The sequence below is a fragment of the Halichoerus grypus genome, chromosome 5 (genome assembly GCF_964656455.1).
Source record: "Halichoerus grypus chromosome 5, mHalGry1.hap1.1, whole genome shotgun sequence".
Lineage (NCBI taxonomy): Eukaryota > Metazoa > Chordata > Mammalia > Carnivora > Phocidae > Halichoerus > Halichoerus grypus.
This window is the reverse complement of record NC_135716.1, coordinates 33,768,655-33,787,081: the sequence shown is the minus strand read 5'-3', so window position 1 is coordinate 33,787,081 and position 18,427 is coordinate 33,768,655. Positions and strand designations below refer to the sequence as shown.

Genomic DNA, 18,427 nt, shown 5'->3' with positions numbered 1-18,427 from the left:
CTTTGGCTTTCCGGAAGCTCAGAGACAAATGGGAAACAATTGCTGGCTCAGGTTCCTGGATTTTACGTATTTATGTTTTCTTTTATCTGATCTTGATTTTCCTCGGTCCTGATTCTGTATTTGAATTTTATTGGTATTATTGTGTATGTTCTTGTGACATGACATTCTTTGTGGAATGGGGCGGAGTATAAACAAACATGAATCAAGACTGTCTTGAAAAAATATAAGTCACATGGCCTCCTTGTCAACATGGTCATCCCTGTAATGCCTGATCAAGGAATCAAGTTAATTCATTTGCATTGATACTATAAAATTGAAATTATACTACATAATTGAAATTATGTCTTATGAATATCTAATAAAAGGAGGGAAGTAAGTCTTCACAGGGGCATCTATTCCTAGAGATGAAACATAAATACCTTTTCTTTTATTTGACTATATTCTAATATAAATTGAACTTTTATTAGAACTAATTCTACTTCACTAGATTGCTGAGCTAACTCAACATCCATACCACCAAATTAGGCAACCATATTAATCACAACTGTAGGGGAGGGAAACTTTTTCCTTCTTCCCTTCTAGGGCCTTTGGCTGGTCTAATAATTAAGTTGACATGAGAAATTAACAGGAGAAAAACACATTTAATTTCCTACATATGGGAGCGTCAAAGATATGAGGCTCAAAAAAGTGACCAAAGCAGGCAACTTTTATACCTTTTAGACAAAGAAACAACACATTTGTGAAGAATTAACACAACGATGGGGTTTAGGCTCGGGTGGCAAATTAATGAAGCAACAAGGTTTATTTATACAACCTTCTTGGCTTTGAATTCCCTATCTCTGGCCATAAGGATGCCTTCTGTCCTCCTGGTATAGGGAGGATACCTTCACATGGGAGATTTATTTCCTGCTTTCAGGGAAACGAAGGACAGTCAGAGTGTCCTTCTTGCACCAGCTGTTTCTCAAGTAACTTTAGTTTAAAATCATGTGCCAAAGTGGCATATTTTTGGGTGGCAGGTTGTGCTTCCATTCACAACCTTGCAGAAAAATAAAATCAAGAAAGGCAGACTTGCCCTATGTTATATATCTATTTGAGGAAACTTAATTTAGTTAACCATGGTTGACTAACCATTACTTCCTTAACAAGGAATAGAATTTGCAACACAGAGGAGCAGTAAGTTACTCATGAGGTTGATTACCTGTGCCATTCATTAAAGGGGCAGCCCGGCAAGCCCCAGACCAATAAGCAAATGTTAACTAAGGGCACATTGTGAAATTCAGTAGGCGATACAAAGAAATAGGATACAGACATCGACTCCTCAGCCGTTGAGGGGAGAATGCTCAGGCGTTGAGTAGGAGCCGGGAGAGAGAGTTTGGAGTATATTATTTGCAGCTGCTCTATTCTTTCAGGTAGCAAGAAGATGTCCTCCTCATGGTTCTCAGAAAAGGATTGTTGCAATATAAACTCAAAGAAACAGAAAGAGTTCAATTTTAGCTTTTGGGCTTCAACATAGATCTTGTAAACTTAGGGCAGAGAAAATGGCTTGAGAAAAAAGGGTTTTCAGGAATGCCCTTGTTAACCTTGTTAGAGTCAGCGTAAGACAGAAAGTGCAAAGACTTAAATATAGAAGTTTATTTCTCTTTCTTATTAAAAAAAAAAGCCTGGTCATGTAGACCTGACATTGTCACCAGATACCAGATTCCATCTGTATTTTAGTTCCCTCCTAGTACTGGTTTACAGCCTTAGGATTACCTCCTGGTAAAAAATGGTTGCTAGAGCTCCAACCATTATATCCACATCTGAGGCAATAGGAACTAGGGAAGGGAAAAAGGATTCCTTCTACAGAGTCAGATCACTTACATAAGGCACCACAGAGGTCCCACAAACACTCATGTTGTATTTCATTTGCCAGAACTTAGTCACATGGCTATGCTTAGCTGCAAGGGAGCCCAGAAAACGTAATCTTTTGTAGGGCATACACACTACAAATAAAATCAGCACTCTGTTACTAAAGTAGAAAGAAAGAGTGGATATAGGGTCACAAATAGCAGTTTCTGCCACAACCCTGAAGAAGTCAAGGTATAAAGTTGATACCATAAATACAAATTGAGAGTAGTCCTTGATCATGCAATGGCAAATTTTCTCACTCAGGATGAGATAACCATCCTTCAGACTGGGTGATGGGGGAGGAACAGAAAGGAAGTAAGGAGAAAATGGATGTTGTGGGTCCCAAGCAGGTTCCTATGCCCAAAGATTCATGACCAAATCCTCCAAAAAAACCTCAGATAGACTGGGGGATGCAAGAGCAGAGGTTCTGTGCCTTGCTCCCAGGTGAAAATCCAGGAGGTGACAAGCCTCATGGAATTGCCCCAGGCCTATGTGGTGAGTTATCCGTAATAGAAATGGCAGCCTGATGTGTCTAGGCAGGGAGAGCCTGAGACAACTATTAATAGATCGCCTATGACCCTAGGGTAGTTTGGGAGAACATCCAAAATCAATGTCTGCAAGCCCTTCCCATTCCATTCGGAGGAGCTCAAAGGTAGCTGACAAAGGTCAGCAGGCCTGAAGATACTTTGAAATGGAGATAAGAGGGAGGCAGGGTGACCTTCCTGGACCTACTACCAGAGACCAGATGGAGAACCCAGATGTTCTAGAAATGTCCAGGAAGGGTGACGCACATCTCCATAGATGCCAGCTGGGACATACACCTCCTGGTCCTCAAGCACTGTGGCTCTGTGAGAGCTTCCAGAATTTAGCCATAATCCAGGGAATGAGGTGGGGAGGGTGGTGAAAATCCTGAATGGACTGAAAAAAAAATCCGGATCTGAATGAAAAAACTCTGATTTGACTGGGTTTTCTCTAAAATGGCTGGGATTAAGCTATGCTACTAGATGAAGTGGGGGCTTGAGATTAAAATTAAATTCAGTTATAGAAAAAAATTCTGTACCACTGAGTGTGTGGTGTGTGGACATTCCTCAGCCACACGTGCTTTCTTGGTTTGTCATATCTCACTCTCGAGTCATTCAGCTCAGAATTTTGGCACCTTCTTTCTTCAGTGGTATGTGAAAAGTAGTGACAAATGAGCATTTTGCTATTTCAACTAAAGTTATTTTGGGTGAACAGAATTTCACTGTCACTTTGCCTCAATAATATTGTACCTCATGTCTATGAGTCACAAACCCCCTTTCTAGACAAGCGTCTACACCGAAGTCCCAACATGTATTTCCCAAACTTTTGCTTCATCTGAGGTGACCACTTGGTTCTGTCCTCCCCAGGGCTTTTCCAGTTTTAACAATGGAAGTCCCGTGCCCCAGGGAATCTCTCCAACCCTTCCCGGCAAACCAGGACCATTGGTCACCCTTGCTGTGTCAGACTCACCTGGAGGGCTGGGTTAGCACGGATTCCCAGGCTCCACCCTCAGAGTGTCTAATTCAGCAGCGGTGGGGGTTGAAGCCCAAGATTTTGCATTTGTTAACGAGCTCTTGGGCAGTTTGACGCTGTAGGTCTGTGGACCGTGTTGTACGGGCCCAAGGAACAGGTCAGTTTTTTCCCAGTCTTTTTTTTTTTTTTTTTAAGATTTTATTCATTTATTTGTCAGAGAGGGAGAGAACAAGCAGGGGGAGCGGCAGGCAGAGGGAGAAGCAGGCTCCCTGCTGAGCAAGGAGCCGATGCAGGGCTCCATCCCAGGACCCCGGGATCATGACCTGAGCCACCCAGGAGTCCCAGTGTTTTCCCAGTCTTAACATAATAAAGCAATGATATTGATCCATATATTTAGTCAATGACACACTTGTGGCAAAAACTTTGACCAAGATCTTAAATTTCTCTCCTCTTCTTTTCTAGCAATTCCCTTGCCAGGCCAGCTCTGTGGGGCTGAACTAGAGCTCATCCCCTGGGGGGTTTAGCCTAGAACCTGTCCCTCCAGCCCCTCTAGAAGTTCCATAAGCACATAATTTTTTATATTGAATCCTTTCCTGCTAAAACCAGCAAAAGAGTGTTCTGTTATCTGTAGCTGAATCCTGGCTGACAAATCATGGGACCCTGGAACACAGTTTGAGAAGCGGTAAAGAAAAGGGGAGAGGAGTTTGTGCACATTTCAGGGAGCAGGGGAGAAGGAAAAGCAGAGATTTCCTGTGAGTGCCAAAGCCTGTCTAGACAAAGATGTCCATGCCCACCTCGGCAATTTACGAGCAAAACACTTACAAACCCAGCTATAGAAAACCATATCAATACGTTCCTGAACAATTACTATAGTCAGCAAAGAAATGACATCATCCCTCCTCTCAGAACAATAAGCTTGCTCTAACTCTGTATACAACAAAAGCAAACTCTGTTTGTCTAACATATGGAAATGAACAGACTTGAAGGTCATGGTGATCCTTCTGTGGTCTAACCAGCCTCCCCCAGCACAGTGTCTTACCCTAGAAGATCGCAAATCTGAACACAACTAGACACAGTAAAATCACCTGAGCCCAGTGAAGACTTCTAGAGACCCAGGTCCTGCCATGCTAAGAGGAGTAAGTACAATCTAGAAGAAAGGAGTCCCCAAATTCTCAAACATCTCCCAGGAGATCAACTTCACAGCCATTCCTTTTGACTTTTTGTTTAAGCCTTAAAAAATTCATTCATTATGTAAGGTAGAAAGGAAAAAGAGATGGCAAACATACTCTCAACTACAAGGTCACTAATTTGCTGCATCAAGCATGGTGGGGGACAAAGTAAATTATGAAATCTCAATGTAGGCAGTCCTTTTCTTCCCCAATTTTTTATTTAAAATTTAGTTAGTTAACATAAAGTGCAACATTGGTTTCAGGTGTAGAATTCAGTGGTTTATCACTTACTTACAACACCCAGTGGTCATCATGACAAGTGCTTAATACCCATCACCTGTCTAGCCCATCCCCACCCACCTCCCTCAATCAACCCTCAGTTTGTTCTCTGTCATTAAGAATCTCTTATGGTTTGTTTCTCTCTCTCTCTTTTCCCCCCTCCCATATGTTCATCTGTTTTGTTTCCTAAATTCCTCATATGAGTGAAATCATATGGTACTTGTCTTTTTCTGACTTATTTCACTTTTAGCATAATACACTCTAGTTCCATCCATGTCATTGGAAATGGCAAGATTTCATTCTTTTTGATGGCTGAGTAATATTCCATTATACCACGTCTTCTTTATTCATTCATCAGTTGATGGATATTTGGGCTGTTTCCATAGTTTGGCTATTATTGATAATGCTGCTTTAAACATCGGGGTACATGTACTCCTTTGAATCTGTATTTTTGTATCCTTTGGGTAAATAGTGTGATTGCTAGATCATAGGGCAGTTCTATTTTTAACTTTTTGAGGAGCCTCCATACTGTCCTCCAGAGTGGCTGCACCAGTTTGCATTCCCACCAGTAGTGTAAGAGGGTTCCCCTTTCTTTGCATCCTCGCCAACTCAATGTAGACCGTCCTTAATATTAACTCAAACATGCCAATTAAATCCTTGAAATTGGGTTATGCATATGTACAGACTCAGTGCTAGATATTAAAGTTAATACTCCTCCTGATAGGGGCGCCTGGGTGGCTCAGATGGTTAAGCATCTGCCTTCGGCTCAGGTCATGATCGCAGGGTCCTGGGATCGAGTCCCACATCGGGCTCCCTGCTCAGCGGGAAGCCTGCTTCTCCCTCTCCTTCTCCTGCTCCCCCAGCTTGTGTTCCCGCTCTCGCTGTGTCTCTGTCAAATAAATAAATAAAATCTTTAAAAAAATACTCCTCTTGATAAAGCAGCACTTCTGCCAAGACTTGGAGAGTGGGTCTGCATGCACTGATAACCCATCACTGCATGCACCAATAGCATTGACAAACGCAGGGAAGTACCGTACATTTTTCTCTGTTTTATTTTCCAGCTTTACTGAGATATAATTGATACATAATGTTGTGTAAATTTAAGGTGTGCAGTATGGTGATTTGATACACGTGTGTATTGCAAAGTGATTACCTTAATAAGGTTTGTTAACACCTCCATCACCTCACATAATTACCATTTGTGTGTGTGTGTGTGTGTGTATAGTGAGAACATTTAAGATCTACTCTTTTAGCAAATTTCAAGTATATAATACAATATTGGTAACTCCAGTCAGCATGCTCTGTATTAGAACCTGGAAGCAGTGCACATTGCATTAGCCCGATTCTCTTATGCCCTTGCAGACACCTTACACTGCCATCTTTGACTCAATTTAAAAATCCTTTTCTGACTTGCAAAAGACACTTCGCAAGAGACGTTTTGTGTAAACTTTTGTCCCATTCTAACAAGACAAAAGAATCAACATAATCCTTTTTTTGCCCCTCTCAAAATTTGGCTTCCTATCTCAATAGAAACTCTTTACCCATTGGGTTATTTAAAAGGTATAAAATCATCATATGTTGCAGTTTTTACATTTTTACTTTTGTTTTTCTCTCCTGTTACGCTTGTAATGAGCCTATTATAATTATTTCATCCATTTTTTGGAAGGCACTTTATATACAATTCTTCAAGTTACGGGGTAGAACAAAAGGGTAGAATCATTCTTTATCCCACTTTTAATAATAGAACAACCAGGCAGAAAATCAGTAAGGAAATAGAATCAAACAATACTATACACCAACCAGACCTAACAGACATGAATGAATCTTGAGAATGCTGTGCTAAGAGAATGTTAACCACAAAATACATACATTGAATGATCCCATTTATAGAAACTGTTCAGAATAGGTGTGTCCATAGAGATAGAAAGTATAGTAGTGGTTTCTAGAAGCTGTGGGGAGGAAACATGACTCCGTCTGGTTGGGAAGGGAGAGGGAAAGACAGACATTCCTGTCTGGGACCTTAGTATCAGATAACTCTGTGCCCTTAGAAATGAGTTTTAACCTAAGCATTTCCTTGCAATTTTCTAAGTGAAACCAATATTAACTGCCATTCATGTGTCACTGGAATTTTGCTAAGATTTATGACATATTAGGCCTGAAGTGAAGCTGGGAAGGGCAGCAATGGGGCCCAAGAGGAGGCATGAAGAATGGGAAAGGACAGGAGGAGAGATAGTCTCTTCACCCACTTTATAGGGCTGTTGCAAGCGTCAGAGGATGCCGTGTCTACGCAAGTGCTTTGCGTCCACAGCACACCATGTAAATGAAAGGAATCATTACTGTTTAATGAGCCAGAAGAATAGTTCACTAAATTATTAGTGTCTGAGTGACTGATCAGTTCTCATGTGTAGGATCATGCCCAAATTTTCCATAGAAAATTTTGGTCTTTGAAAAATTGGTGTGTCATAAATATAAACAGTCATTAGGTGGCATAAATTATCCTGTTACTAGGACTACGTGAGATGTCAACAAAAATCTAAAGTTCATAATAAGAATTTCTCAGCACATTGATAGAATCTGAGACAGAATTGAGACAAGGGTATAAAAACACTTTGTTAACTGGAAAATGCTAAATAAAGGCCAGTTATTATTATCATTGGAACTAAGTAAGTTGTATTCATTTTGCTTTTATTTTTAAATACATGTCGAAAAATATCAACCAATTTCCAATTCAGTCCCATGACAATATTTATTGGTGCCATCTGCTGGTGCTGGAAGTTCCTGAAAAATTGATGAGCTTAAGATGAACCAAATGATAAACAGCACGGTACATGGTATTTCAAGTACATCTATTCCTCACATATTAATGTTAACATAGGTAAAGTTTCTGGCATGCATTTCTCATATTAAAATATTCTATGTAAAATATTTTGATGCTGAATAAATGAATATGTTTCATAAGCTGTAATATTCATTCATTCCAACACTTTATTTTGAACTCTTTGGGTCTGCCAAGCCCTGGGATAAGAATTAGGGATGCAAGGAGGTGTAACTGTCTCTGCTCGCAAGTGGTCAGGGTCCTCCATTTAGTGGGGGAGAGGACAGATCCATAAACAACTAAATGTGAGCCCTGGGGTAAGCAAAGACCCCAATGGGGGAAACTGAGGAGGGAATCTCCCCAACCCACGAGATGGTGGTCTTTTCCACAAAATATTGAAATCTCCTACCTTTTCAGGGGTGGAGGAGAGAAGGAAGAATTACAGAAGAAAAATCAAACTTGAGGAAGTGACGCTATCAGGCCAATAGAGATAGGAATTAAAAAAAAAAAGCTTCCTCCAATCACAGGAAACAGGTGTCAAGTGGTCTCCATGAACAATGAGCTCAATTTATTTTATTTTTTAAGATTTTATTTATTTATTTGAGAGAGAGAGAGGAGGGCAGGGGTAGAGGGATAGAGAGAGAGAGTCTTAAGCAGATTCTGCAATTAAGTGCGGAGCCCGAGGCGGGGCTCGATCTCAGGGCCCGGAGATCACCACCTGAGCCAAAACCAAGAGTTGGAGGCTTAACTGACTGGGCCACCGAGGCGCCCTGAGGAACTGAATTTTAAACTTTATTTCATTTTAAATTAATTTGAGGCACCACGTGCAGCTAGTGGTTTCGAATTGGACAGCACAGATTTAGCTCCCGGTGATGCGCAGCAGATCATGGAAGGGCTGGATTGCCCCTGAGAGCAACAAGCAAATGATGGCCAGAGGGTCAAAGCCAGAGAGATGTGGGTTCCCTCCCTGGCTCTCTCACTTCCTCGATGTGTAACCTTGGGCAAGAGACTCAGTCTCCAGAAGTCAGTTATAGAACAGTACCTACCTCCTAGGAGGACAGTTACTGGCAGAACCAGGCAAGATGATGCAACCATTCAGCAAATGTCTGACACATGGTAAGTACCCAATAAATGTTCATTATAATTATCATCTAAAATATTTCCAAAACTTGATCTTGGGGAGGCAGGGCAAGATGCAGGATGTCTAAGGGAGCGATGGTAGGCCGATTTGGCTCCCAACACTTCTTAGAGCTGTAATTCCGTGGGTGTATTTGCTAAACAGTTTCTTTCTCCTCTGTGTTATTCTTTGTCTGTCTGGTGATTTCATTCTTTCTATTCTTCTTATAGTATGGACTGTTTGTTTTATTCTGTTTTTTACTTGACTGACTTAATTATCATACTGTTAAAGCCATACTAATATGGAAAACTGACTAATGATTACACGCTATAGAAGTCTGCAATTATGTCAAAATAATGTTTGATGGACCTGCCACAGTGATATAAGTTTTCTTGCTAATTATTGTTTTGTTCCCAGGGGTGATTTTTCTGACACCACTATGACATGTCACGGGACTTTACCCATAATACACTGCATGGTAAGTTTATGTCTGACTGACTTTTCCTTATTATATTCTTTTTTTAAAAGAAGATTTTATTTATTTATTTATTTGAGAGAAAGAGAGAGAGTGCGCGGGGACGAAGGGGTGGTGGGGACAAGCAGACTCAGCTGAGCGTGGAGCCAGACGCAACCCTGAAATCATGACTGAGCTGAAATCAAGAGTTGGACACTTAATCCAGTGAGCCACCCAGTTGCCCCTCCTTATTATATTCTTAAAGATGAGATTTATAAATGTTCGCAAATGTTTTATAATAGCTCTGATACATTGTGGGGCTTGATTTATTATAAAATCTATTATTTTTGCCAAAACCAGCACTGTCTCCCACAATCTCTTCTCTTTCCATGGTTTAAGAGAGCAGACTAGCATCTGGATACTTACTTTTTACACAAATAACATAGATATGCCTATATATTGTCAGCGGCCTGGAGAACAAGATTCCAGTTGAAATTGACAGGAATTTCACAAGACATGATTGCCCTTTGCAATGGTGTTGAAGGAGCATCTTGGTTCAAGTCAGAAACAGTGCTAATGAGGTACCCTGGGAGTGGAACATTCTATCACGAGGTAAAAAAAAAAAAAAAAAAAAAAAAAATATATATATATATATATATGTATATATATATACATTTTTATTGCTCAACTATATTGTTAAATATGGTACATTTCTTAGATAACTTACAAGGGAGCATTTTTGAGGGAAGGGTAAACATAAAAGGAATGTTGAGCCCTAAATGGAACCTAAGCCAACAATAACAAGATTAGCCTGCATGCAGCTATGAGCCTGGATAAGTTGCTCTCAGTGTAATGTGATGACCCGAGCACAGGCACATCAGGCCTTTCACTTAAGCCGGCCAGAGTCGTGGATTGCTCTGAATATTTCCTGTGGATATGCTTTTAACACTAGTGGGAGCTCTTGACATTAGGGAAAAAAAAATCACAAGACCCACCGTTGTTCTGCAAACTTCTCCCTCTCATGTTAGATCCAGTCCTTATGTCTAGGAGACTTTAACCTTAAGGACATCATCTGCCAAAACTTAGATCAATTTTTTTTTAAGTGCATGCTTAGCCTTAGCATAAGTCACTAGAACGTGGAAGTAAATAATCTGCTACAGTCTTCCTTTCTAACCTCTGAACAAGAGCTAAGCCAGTGCCAGGAAGTTAGTCCCGGGTCCTTCGTTACTGCCGTCTTTCAATTTTAGGTTATTTCCACACCTGTTATGTATATGAGACTGTCACTCGAAGAAAATCACACACAAAAAGCACATGAGAAGATGCAGAGGAAGAGGCAAACAGTTGTTTTTCTATACTTTCGAGGACACGGAAAGGGAAATGTAAGAAAAACAGTAAAGCTTATCAAGCATTTACCTGTGACATTTGACAGTGGTATTTCTGCTTTCCAGAACAGCCTTTGTCCAGTGGCCTGTCCCCTCAGTTTCAGCTGCTGTGACACCTTGTATTCTATCTAGCACGTTATTAAACTCCTGGCAAAAAGCCTGGACAGAAGAGGGCAATTTCTCCCTAACTTTGGCCTTCCAGACCATGGTACTTGATTGTCAATGAGAGGGTGGCCTGGCATATTCTTGGGAAGCAGAGAAGAAACTCTTACAGTGAGGGATTACTTAATCTTGGAAGGGTTGAATTTCCACTTTCTTGTGCTCTCTACTGTAACTCCGACACTCCTCCATAATTCTACTTCTGATCAAAAGAATGAGAGAACCTGGAAGAAGTGAATCATGAGCTATAAGCTGTCCTGGGGACCTCAGGATCCATCCCCTTCCTTACACATTGAGGTGAAGACTCCGAGAGCTGGAGTAACTTGATTCAAGTTTTCTTCTGATTCTTTCCAGGACACCATGCTACACATCATGAAAATGCATTGAATTAAATTCCTAACTTCCATTAGGTGGAGAGCGGGTAGTGGAGGGACTTATTAAATGTCAAACACCATGCTAAGGGTTTTATGTACATTCTCTCACATAATCCTCATATCAAATCTATGAATTATTATTATTCTAATTTTTCAGATTCATAAACTAAAGCTTGGAGAGTTTAAGTCACAGAATAGTGAATGACTGAGCCAGGATTCAAACCCAAATATGCAAAGGCCATTTATTCAAACTGCTATGCTACACTATGTTGTCTATGTAAAATATAACTTATTGCCAAGACATGGGGAGTAATTAGAGACCCCAGGAGACAGTGAGATCCCAGGAAACATCCAGGGTGGGGATCATCCCTTAAGAGTAATAATAATGGTGATAGCTACCAATAACTGAGTGCCTGCTAAAGGCCAGGCCTTTGTTTTCATTATTTAATTGAATTATTACAACCACTCTGTGAGGTAGGGATAATTACATACCCATTTTTCAGATGAGGAAACTGAGAAACGAAGAAATTAAATAACTTCCCAAGTCACAGAGTTGGAAAGTGATAAAATGAGACTGATAGGTAAATCTAAGTGATTTGAAATGTCTGCTCTTACTCATTTTAAGATGAGTGCCTGGCCACAGAATCTATTTAATAGCTGCCAAATGTGTGAATAAATGAATGGAAAAAATGAATGAATAGGGACTGCAATGGAATATGTACCTGTTATGTAATGCCCAAGTAGGCCTTGGTAAGAATCTCTTAAAAATAAATGAGTAACAAATATATAATGCTTTGTTTTGCTCCGAAAGGTAGAACTGGGACAAATCCATGGAAATTGCAGACTTCCTGTGGCTTCCTGCCCAGGAATCTGGCTTCAACGTGTTCATTGCCTGGATGACCTTCAATCCTGTGATTCAAAGATTCTATGAGAATCAGTGTCGTTATAGAGGCGTAATAATGAAGAACCTTCCAACATAGAGCTGCCCTGTAAAACAGTGATCTGCCCATCTTTCAAGGGGTCCCATGTGACCACCTGCTGGAAATGCTGTAGAAGAAATTATTCAATTGGGTAGCGTAGAAGACTGTTTACAAAAGTGGCTACACTTTCTTCTCTTTCCCCTTTCCCCTTTGCAAGATGATGTTGAAGCTCCTCCCATTGAGTGATGGCATTCCCCCACCCCTTGTGGCTCACTTTACCTAAGATAATGCATTGGAGGCAATATTCTGCCAGTTCTGAGTCTAGTTCTCAAAAAACCTTGCAGAGTTTTGCTCTATTCTAGAAACTCTGAGAACCCTATGAACAAACGCTAGCTAGACAAGCCTGCTGGAAAACACAAGGAGATATGGGGGAGAGAAGTGGCAGAGCCAATAGCCAGCCAATCTCTGGAAGCGTAACCACCTTGCTGACCTGTGGCGGACCACAGATGCATGAAGAAGCTTAGCTGAGACCAGAAGACCCACCCAGTTAACCTGTAAATTCACGGGCAATAGTAAATGGTTGCTGTGTGATTCTCAGAAACACCTCCTGAGATCGAAAGAGATAGGGAATGCCTGATGTCCTGATCAGAATAGGTCATGTCACCATCAAGTGCCTGGATCCCAGAAGGCTTGCAAGAACTTTCTTCAGTGGACTTAATAGCCAACATTAATTGGACATCTTACCACTTGCCAGATAATAGTTGTAATGCTTTATGTAAATTAATTCTTAAGTCTCACAACAACCAGTGAGAAATATATTATTATCATTGAACTGATTTGACAGGTATAGAAGCCATGAGAGAGAACTGAAGACACTTACCCAGGGTACGGAGTTAGTAAATGTCTAGCACAGGTTTCTAACCCAGGAAGTCTAAAGTTACAGCCCTTCCGACTAACCATCCTACACTGCCTCTTGCTATCCACTGTAAAGGGGAAGAGTGTCAGCAGGGACTATACTTACCTTCACAAAACCTGGTGGTTGTAAGTAGCCCCCCAACACCTTTCACCAGGCTCTCTCCAGAGCACCAGATGTCACCAAATACCTCATTCATTTTCCAGGCTTCTCCAACCTCAAAGTCGTTTTTCTTACTTCCTGTTTCTAAGGAATTTCACTGTTACATTTGAAGCTTAGAACCGTGATCAGGAGAAATGTTTAAAAAGGCTCATTACCAAAAGTATGGGAGCAATTAGAAAAAAACACTCCTTTCCCAAAAGAGAATCAATTTTCCATTGTGAGAGTTTCCATCCTACCCAGAAATAGAAGTGTGCATAAATTAGGTTTAGAAAAATGTATGAGATGGGCTTATGCAAAAGGCTTCAGCAGGGAATCAAATGCTAAATAAAATGATAAAAGCAGATCTAATAGTCATGCCTAATGTCCAAGATGTGACCAGTTTTTTTTCTTCCATGATATATTTCTCTGCAGCTCATGATAGTTACAAAATGTCTCAAATGACTATTTTTTGTTGTTGTTGAGTACAATGGACTGCCAACACTTCAATCATAGTTAAATTAGTCCAGCAGGAAAAAAGCCAAGGAATGTTTCCATTCCAAGGTTTTCTGCAGTTTGGTAGTGTATAGCTCTCTGCTATAAGATTTCTTAAATGAGAATTCCAGTCGCCAGACTGGATGAAACATGACCAAGACATATACACTTTTCTAGAAATTTCCTCTACCTTATTTAATTTCTCCCTCAGAGCAGGCAGTATTACTCATTTCCCTACTAGTATTTTTTTTTCTGACACCTCTTGGGGCCCTGGTACAACACCCCCTCCCCCCGCATTCCACAGATACACACAGTAGGACTTTGTCATTCTTGACTTGATGTGGGACAGTGGGAATCCTCTACTACCTCTCACCTCAATCCCACTGGTAGGGACTTGACTGCTGCCTCTAGGCGGAGTAGTATAAATACTTGTCTATCTGCTTATAGACCTTCTTTTTATTTCACCTATTTGTCTAACTAATTATTTTAGAGCATTCCTATAATCTCATCTCCTTCTTGCCTGTAGTTTTTTAAGACCCTGATAGGAACCCCTCATTTCTCCCACCTCTTGAAATTAACCATCGGGCTCTCAAACCCAAGGTGCCAGTATGCCAGTCTTGTTCAGGGAAGTTTTCATGGAACGCTTTCTTTTTCTTTTTTAATGAACTTTATATTTCAGAACAGTTTTAGGTTCACAGCAAAGTTGAGTGGGAAGTACAGAGAGCTCCCACATACCCCTGGTATACCCCGGGTCCTCACAAGCACACAGTCTCCCCCACTATCAGCAACCCATACAGAGTGGTGCATTTGTTACAACTGTTGAACCTACATTGACACACCATTATCAACCAGAGTCTAACTTTTTTAAAAAAGATTTTATTTCTTTATTTGAGAGAGAGAAAGAGAGCCAGCATGAGCAGGGGGGAGGGGCAGAGGGAGAGGGAGAAGCAGATTCTCCGCTGAGCAGGGAGCCCTACAGGGCTCAATCCCAGGACTCTGAGATCATGACCTGAGCCAAAGGCAGATGCTTAACTGACTGAGCCACCCAGGTGCCCCAGCCAGAGTCCATACTTTATGTTAGGGTTCACTCTTGGTGTTGTATATTCCATGGGTTTTTGACGGATGTAAAATGGCTTGTGTCCACAGTTATAGAATCATACAGAATGGTTTCACTGCTCTAAAAATCCTCTATGCTCTGCCTATTCATCCCACTTTCCCTTCAACCCCTGGCAACCACTGATCTCTTTTACTGTCTCCATAGTTTTGCCTTTTCCTAAGTGTCATATAGTTGGACTCATCCTATAATTCTTAGCTTTTTTCAAATTGGCTTCTTTAGTTAGTAATATGTTTTTAAGGTTTCTTCATGTCTTTTTATGGCTTGATAGCTCATTTCTTTTTAGTGCTGAATAATAAATATTCCATTGTCTGGATGTACCATAGTTTATTTATTCATTCACCTACTGTCTCAGTCAGCTTATGGTGCTACAACAAAATACCGTAGATTGGGTGACTTAAGCAACAAACATTTATCCCTCACAGCTCTGGAGGCTGAGAAGTCTAAAATCAAGGTGTCAGCAGATCTGGTTCTTTGTACTTTGTGAGGGCTTGCTTCTTGGCTTGCAGATGCCCACCTTCTGGCTATGTCCTCACATGATGGAAAAAGAAAGCTCTGGTGTCTCTTCTAAGGATACTAATCCCATTATGGGGACTCTACCCTCATAGCTCATCAAAACCCAGTTACCTCCCAAAGACGCCCCCTCCTTCCTGCAGTGTCATGTTACTACTGAAATTTTTATTTCCCAGTAATACTGGGGGTAGTAATTAGAAGGTGTATAATTTCTGGGCAACCATAGTGTATACAACTACAGCAAAAAGGTTAATGGCTAGGCTAGAGACGCTGCAGCAATTAGCTTTTAGAGCAGGGAGCGACAGGCCATGCACTTCAAGTGAAAGTTTTTCAATAAAGGCTATCCTCTACTTGTGTTCATAGACTCCCCCAAATTAAGTCAATAAGCCATCACATTCGCACCTGTCACTTGGAGGGACTGCAGCCTCGGGCAGAGCTTTCGAGGGTAAGGCAAACAAGAGTTTGGGAGGGAACTTCAAGAGGGAAGGAGCCCCTGGAGCCCAAGCTCCTCTCTTCCTCTGTCACCTTCTTTGCTCCCGCTCACTCAGCTTCCTCCAGCTGGGGTCCCCCTACTGCTGTTTGATCCCTCCACTCCTAAGGCCTGGGCATCAGGTCAGCGATTACAAGCAGGTCTACCCACATGACCTGTGCGGGCTCCAGGCAAGAGCACAAAGGAGGACACCATACTATATGTCTACACACTTAAAAGCCATAAATCAAGCTAACAGACTGTTAAATAAAATATGTTCTGCCTCCCTACCTTTACCATAAAATTTAAAAAAATTTAATGTATAAAGCTATATTTTAATGAGTATAGGCAAATTACCAAGTTCAAGAAATGTAATTATTATTGTGTGCATCTGCTTAGCCTGGTGACGGGCTGGAGATGTTTGTATAAGTAATAAAATAAAAACTTAGCACAATTTACAAGTGATATGTTTACTCCATAAACTTCATTTTCTTCTCTTCATTTTAGCAAGATCACTTAATTTTGTTATTATAATCATGATTTTCATATAGTCAGTGTTCCATTAACAACAATGTTAAATTACATAACTTTCCTGAGTTGTTATAGCTCTTGGAATGTTTGAACTTAATTTTAATTCAGAGAAACTTTGTTCTGCTAAGGCAGTAGCCACTGAAATATTGAGCCATTTCTTAAAGCAATACTTATTTTAGAAAATGAAGGATTGGAGTTTCTGGTCTGGCATGTAAATAACTGAGAAGCTATCATGCCATCTGAACAAGTGAAAAGCTGAATAAACTGAAGATCACTAACTTTTCTTAGATCTCTCAGAGAACTGAGATCATAAGGCCACTGCTCTTCCTCAAATTGGAGAGACAGACACAGAGAATCACAACCTATCAGAGCAGAAACCTTCCAGGGGAACCAGTAGGGGATAGGAAACTTGAATTCTAATTGATGATTTGCTGGAGACTCAGTGTAGACAAGTCTGAGCGTTAAAAACCCCACGGGGACGCAGTCTTCAGGGAACCCCCAAACTTGTGGGTTTGTGCATCTGCAACCCCCGAAGCTCTACCAGGTTCTGACAGTGACTACTGGAGAAAAATCCCCTCATGTTTCTGGCAGGGGAAGGAGCAAAGAAACCATATTAAAATACGCCTGAGCATTCTGTTCTTCTTAATAAGGCCTGGCTTCCAGGGAAATTATTTTGTCAAAGCCTAATCTATTGGGATTTTATCAGAGCCTGAGTTGCGGGAAGAAAAATACCGGACCCCACTCAGCCCACTCCAGCGATATTGTCCCACCTGAGAGGAGTATAAACTGATAAACACTTGTAAAGTTCACAAGCTCCCTAAAAAACTGAGACCTGATCATAGGTCTATAGAATGCTTCCCCACCCCACCCCCCCACTTTATTTTTTCTTTTTAAGATTTTATTTATTTATTTGACAGAGCAGGAGAGAGAGCGAGAGAGGGAACACAAGCAGGGGGAGCAGCAGAGGGAGAGGGAGAAACAGACTCCCCCTGAGCAAGGAGCCCAACGCAGGACTCCATCCCAGGAACCTGGGATCATGACCTGAGCCGAAGGCAGACGCTTAACTAACTGAGCCACCCAGGCATCCCCCGCCATCCTCACTTTAATACCACATCACTAAAGCCTCATTTACTACAGTCCTTTTTCCTAGTACCTCATGTCTGGCTTTCAACAAAAAGTTACAGGGCATACTTACAATGCAAAAAGACTCAATCTGAAGAAACAGAGCAAGCCCCAGAACTAGACTCAGATATACAGAAATGTTGGAATGATCAGACTGGGAATTTAAAAGAACTATGATTAATATGCTAAGGGACCTAAAGGAAAAAGTAGACAGCATGCAAAAACAGATGGGTACTATAAGCAGATACATGCATACCTCAGAGATACTATGGTTTGGTTCCAGACCACTGCAATAAAGCAAATATTGCAATAAAGCAAGTCACATGAATGTTTTGGTTTCCTGGTGCATATAAAAGTTATGTTTACACTATGCTGTAGTCTAGTAAGTGTGCAATAGCATTATGTCTAAAGAAACAATGTATGTACCTTAATTAAAAAATGCTAACCGTGGTCTGAACTTTCAGTGAGTCATAATCACTGATCACAGATCACCATAACAGATATAATAGTAATGAAAAAGTTTGAAATAATTTGAGAATTACCAAAATATGGCACAGAAACATGAAGTGAGCAAATGCTGTTGCAAAAATGGTACCAACAGACATGCTCAACACAGGGACAGGTGCTGGGGTGTGGGGCGAGTCACCCTGCGCAGTGCTGGAAGCCTGGGCAGGGCGTGAGTGTTGGAGGGTGCAGTTACCTGTGATTCAGGGCCCACAGTCTTCCTCCCCCAGACATTCTGTCACCCTCCTGGTCCAGCTTTGTTCATTAGGAACAGGATAGAGAGCCCAGAAATACACCCATATAAATATAGCAACTCATCCTTGACAAAGGAGTGTAGACAATACATGGAGCAAAGAGAATCTTTTCAACCAATAGGGCTGGAACAACTGGACATTCACATGAGAAACAATGAATCTGGTCACAAATCTTACACAAAATCTTCACAAAAATTAACTCAAAACGGATCATAGACCTAAATATAAAACACAGAACTATAAAACTCCTAGAAGATAACATAGGAGGAAGTCTGGAATTCCTTGGGTTTGTTGATGACTTTTTCTGTACAACACCAAAGGCAT

The 18,427-nt window shown here is 41.0% G+C and overlaps 1 long non-coding RNA gene across 1 annotated transcript; it reads left to right on the top strand.

Moving 5' to 3' along the window:
- The first annotated feature begins 9,176 nt into the window (after positions 1-9,176).
- LOC118553160 (uncharacterized) lies at positions 9,177-14,045 on the top strand. Its single transcript, XR_004925866.2, has 3 exons — positions 9,177-9,239; positions 9,682-9,827; positions 11,942-14,045. It is a non-coding gene; the product is annotated as an uncharacterized LOC118553160 (long non-coding RNA).
- The last annotated feature ends 4,382 nt before the right edge of the window (positions 14,046-18,427 follow it).